The 5,368-nt window shown below is 56.3% G+C and overlaps 1 pseudogene; it reads right to left on the minus strand.

The window, feature by feature from the left end:
* Positions 1 to 822: 822 nt before the first annotated feature.
* LOC124232670 (olfactory receptor 1361-like) lies at positions 823 to 5,245 on the minus strand (annotated as a pseudogene).
* Positions 5,246 to 5,368: the final 123 nt, after the last annotated feature.

A 5,368-nucleotide genomic window follows, 5' to 3' on the forward strand; every position in this document is an offset into this window, starting at 1 on the left:
CCACCACTAAGGCCAGTTTACAGGTGAGAAAACAGCATCGCTGAGACGCAAAGTTAAGTGACTTGCAACAACAGGCTGGAAGGAAAGGTTGAATAGCACCCCCAACGAAGAAGGAACTCACATTTAAAGGGAAAGTGAGCAGAGAGGAGACCCTCAGCCTACGCATGGGCCAGGGGAGCATTTGACCCCAAGTCAGGCGGGTTTGAAAGCCAGAGGGCCAAACCATCGCGAAATTCCCTCATTCTGCTCTTCACTCAGCACCAGAGGTCTGTTTGATCCAGTGTCTCCCATTCCTCAGTTATTCGAGGCAAATTTTGCCACATCTGAGTGCCAGCAATGCTACCATTTACTCAGCAGTTTTCTTTCAGCTGAATGGTTTTGAAGCCTGTACAGTTTTTCCCTGCAAATGAATAGACCGCTGCCGAAGTAGAAACCGGAACCGCCAGACCTGGGTGAGCCACCGCCAGAGCACGTTTTCCGCTTTCCCAGCCCAGCCCCTCCTGACGCAGAAGAGCAGTGAAAGGAGGATGTCCTGGAGGTGGAGACCGCCGCCCGGACTCCAGCGCGCGGCTGCCGCCTGCTGGAGCTGCGAGCCCAGGACCCTGCTCCTTCCCCAAGGGACATGGCCAGAAAGCGGTAGAGACGCAGGAGCCAGTGCCAGGGGGTCATCAGCGCCGGATCGGAAGGACGGGAAGCATTAAACGGGGAACATGCTTCTTGAGTTATTTAAGGTTGTGTCCATGGACTGGGAAAAGCTACCCAGAGTTCTAAGCTTGGGAAGCATTCCTTTATCTCAAAAGCAGTTGGGTCTAAAAGGAGTCATCAGAGATGCTTAGGGAAGCCCCCCGCTGAGAAGCCTCCCAGGGCGCCCTTCGTGTCCCGGTTCCGCGGGCTGCAGGTGAAGGGGCTCGGCATGGGGGTGACCGTGGTGTGCATCCCCGTGGCTGCCACGTCCCTCTGGGGGGCGTGAGTGGATGCCGGGTTAAAGTTGACCCAATGATAGTCCTGAAGAAGAGAGAGACGACACAAAGGTGAGAGCCACCGGTGGAGAACGCCTTCCGCTCTCCCGGGCCGAGGGCGCCTTCCACAGCTACAGCAGCTGGTGTGTAAGAGGCCGTGATGCACACGAAAGGGGCCAGAACCCCTGGGCTCCCGGGACCAAGACCAGCATCTCGTTGACTCGGGTGTCAGGACAGGAGTGCTTGATCAAGGCGTTGAGCTCACAGAAGAAGCGTGGGATCCTATTGGTGCGACAGGACAAGGGGCTCATCAGGATAGTGTGGACCGTGGAGAGCACGTTGGCTGACATCCGGGTCCCGCCACCAGCAGAGCACCCCCAAGGACACTTGTGGTGCCATGTAGTGCAGAGGACAGCAGATGGCCAGGTAGCGGTCATGAGCCATGACCGAGAGAAGGATACTGTCAGCTGCCCCAAAGGCGACGAAGAAATATATCTGGGCCGGGCCAGGCCAGCCGAGGAGGATATGGCACCTGCAAAGGTGGTTCCCCAGCATCTTGGGGATGGTGGTGGAGGTAAAGCAGACGTCGGGAAGGGACAGGCCGCTGAGGAAGAGGTGCCTGGGGCTGTGGAGGCGAGCATCCGAGACCGCGGCCAGGAAGGGGAGCCGATTCCCCGGCAGCTGCTCAGACACAGGCTGAAGGATGGATCAAAGAGCACCGGCTGCTGCGGAGGCTGCTCAGAGCCTCCGAGGATGATGAATCCCGAGACTCAAGTCCGACTGTCCACGTCCAGGCAATGTGAAGCTGGAAACAGGGGTGTCACCGTGGGTGGGCTCCCTGGAAAGCCGCCCCTCGTGGCTGCCCTTCCCACCCGCCCTTCAAGAGGCATCTCGCTTAACCTCTGAGCCTCAGTTTCCCCATCTGCTGCATGGGACCACTCGCTTTGTCCCCTTCGGGTCGTTATGAAGATCAAGCGACAAAGACATGAAAAGGGGCAAAAATCCACAGCTGACATGTAATGTGAAAACTTCTTATTAGCGGGAGCTCTCAGGGATGCTGCCAAACTAAAGAGTGACGTGTTACTTAGCTTGATTGTGGCAACTGTTGCACAGTGTACACGTGTCAACACATTGTGTTGTACACCTTAATTATATGCAACTTTTATCTGTCAACTATACCCCAATGAGGATGGGAAAAAGAAAGAAGAACAATATAAATGCACTAAATATTTCCAGAATTTGTTTTCAAAGTAAATATAAAGAGGGATTAAGAGCATCAGCTCTGAAGCCCGGAAGCCTGGCTTTGAATCCCAGCTCCGCCTCTTACCAGCTGTGTGACTTTAGACAGTTACTTAACCTCTCTGTGCCCCAGTTTTCTCATCTGTGAAACGAGGATCATAACAGCACCTGCTCCTTAGAGCTGTTGTGAGGATGCGATGGGCTGACATGTAAAGTGCTGAACTTCACGTACTTTTCTGAGAGTGAGCATCTCTCAGCGTTTGAGAGCAAGGGCTCTGGTTCAGACAGACGGTGTCTAGATGCCATCCCCAACACGTCTCAGCTGTGTGAGCAGGAGACAGACACTCCCACAGCCTCAGGCTCCATGGGGATTTAACGGGACAGTGAGTGTGGGGCTCTATGAAGGGTGCTTTACTGAAGGCCCCGCTCCAAAGCATCACTGGGCGGGCACCTCTCACGTGAGTGTCCTCGCTGAGTGTGGGACGAGACGTGTGCGGGTTAGTTGTATCTCGGGGCAGCTTATCTCAAAGGGAGCTAACTTCACTCACTGTGTGCTGCTTCACATCAGGGTTAAAGACCCCTAACTTTACCCCCAAATGCCGGCCCCCTGTCCAGGTGGGGCTTGCTTTCCCCTGAGCCCGGCTGGCCCTGGGCAGCCCAGTGACTGGATCGGTCCGTTCAGGCTGCTCGTGCCGCAGTGACGTATAGCCCAACCTTGGCAGCCGATGGCGACGAAGGCTGGTCTTGCTCAGGCTCCAGGTCTGTCCCGGGCTGCTGTGGCCATGCACCGGGAGGACTCCTCTGCAGTGGGTGAGCCTCTGTCCGGGACACTGTCAGTCAGTACAGCAGCAGCAAAGCGAATTGTGTGTGGGCCCCTCAGAGCTCCTGCCAGGAAACAAGCTCCTCTCACCTCCACCCACCTCTCGACGGCCGCGCCTGGTGCCCAGGGCAGAGAGACCAAAACCTCCCCAGGGGGCCACAGTGAACACGGTGAACAATGCGACTCCCCATGCCTTCCAGCCACCTCCCCTTCTGCTGAAGGCTGCGAGAAGAGTGCTTGCCTTTCTGGGAGGCGTCCTGCACGGGCTTTGTGTCTCTGGAGCCCATGCCCAGAACCCAGGAGTGCTGTTCACCCTGCATCCACAGACGGTGTGCCATGTGTGCTCAGCACGCATGTGAGGCGCGAAAATGCTTACACTACAGGAGGCAGGCGTCTCGATGCAGAGGACGGTCACCTGCCACACTCCCTTACACTTTTCAGTCAAGGACTGAATTTCTGTCTCTAAATTCCTACTTGACAGTCTGTTGCTCCCTGGACATCACTCACAGATGCCTCGTTCCCCTGGCATGCCAGCCTCACGAGGTCCAAACTGGGGTCTCCCCCGCCAGAGCTGCTGAGCTTGGCCAAGCGTCATGCACTGCACAATTCCAGGGTGCACAACCTGCACACCGCTAGCCAGCACGACCAGTGAAAGACCCGGCATGGCCCTCAGCTCCTCTCTCACCTCTCACATCCCATCGACTCTTGACTTGTGGATTTTAAACCTCGTCTTCACCTCTTGGACAGAAGTAGAAAATTCATCTCCAGAGCAAGCACCCCAATCCAGGCCCCCATCGTCTCCCACCTGGAGGATCTGCCCTTCCCTGGTCTCCCCAGAGCCACTCGCCCCCTGCAGTCCATCTGCATCCTGCAGCCAGAGCCATGCAGTGACAGTGCACATGGGGATCTACACAGCTTCACCCTTCCGCGGCTCGCCACTGACACTCTCAGCCCGGGAATCAGTTTCCATCTTCCTCGTTTTGTCTCCAGCCTTAGAGCCTTTGCACCTGCTGTTCCTCCTGCCTGGGAGCCTCCAGCCCCAGCTTAGCCTCACCCATGGCACCTTCCCATCTGCAGGGGTCGCTTTCCTGACCCCCCCACTGGAGGAGCCCAGGGGTGCTCAGCCTGGGCACTGCTGACGTTTGGGGCCTGGTCCTGTTTTGTGGTGTGGACTGCCCTGAGTATTATTGTGGGATGTTGAGCAGCATCCCTGGCCTGGACCCACCGGATGCCAGTGGCATGGCTCTCACCTCAGCCGCAACAAGGAAAAGCACCTTGAGGGCCCTGGGGAGGGGTGGGCATTGCCCCAGTTGAGGATCACCGATCTGGGCTAACCTCCCCTGAGTCTCCCTCCTCCCGCAGCACCTGCACAGGTGGACAGACTTTGAGCAGGATGGGGACGTTCATTCGATATAGTCCACATCTGAGTAACCACTTGACACATATCATCCCACTTAACCCTCAACAACCCCCTGAGGCAGGCAGCTGGGGCTCCAACCTACGTCCTGCATGGAGCTGGAACCCAGCCAGGCTCCTGATCCAGCGTCCACCCTCTTGACCAGCTCACAACAACGCTGCCTGCCCACGAGGCTCTGACATCACTCACCCTACATCCCCATAGGTGAAACTGAGCACAGAGCCCCAACGTCTGCAGGGACGTTGTGGGGGGCGATCTTTCCTGAGACCACTCCCCTGCGGCTTGTCTTCCTGACACACTTGCCTGACCAGTGGCTACTGTGCCTCCATCAGATCACTGGTCCTCCCAGCCACCAGGCGTCTTCTTTCCAGGGGTTTGGGGACGCCACTGCCTTGACTGTGTCTTGTGGCTGTGGAGGAGGATCATGCTTTCTCTGGGAGCACGCTGCAGAACCAGCACAGGCAGGTTTATACCAGTCTCTGGCCTGCAGGGCATGATCCCCAGAGAGCCTGTTAGAGGGAATGCAATTAGTTCATCTTCTCTAGCGCAGTCTTCGAGTCTAGCATCCCTGTGGGAGAGGGTTTTGTCCCATGGGCACTGGATTTCTTCAGGCCTGTCTCTCTTGGTTGACAGAGGGATAGCATAGCACCCGATTTCTCCCATGAAAAAGCTTTACCTACAGTATTGCTGATAACAGATACAATGCATTAAGAGTTTGTTAGGTGGTTGGAGCCGTGCTAAGCGTGGATCTCCTGTCATTCTCATGAAAGCCACTGAGGAAGGAAACTGAGGACCTCACCTGCCCGTCATCACGCAGCTAGAAGCGGCAGATCTAGGATTCAAATCTAGGTAGTCTGGCTCCAGGGCCAAACTAAAGAACACAAATGGCCCTGAGCACAAAGATACTCACTCCTTGTATGGCAGAATAATTTG

This window comes from Equus quagga, unplaced genomic scaffold (genome assembly GCF_021613505.1).
Source record: "Equus quagga isolate Etosha38 unplaced genomic scaffold, UCLA_HA_Equagga_1.0 HiC_scaffold_9915_RagTag, whole genome shotgun sequence".
Lineage (NCBI taxonomy): Eukaryota > Metazoa > Chordata > Mammalia > Perissodactyla > Equidae > Equus > Equus quagga.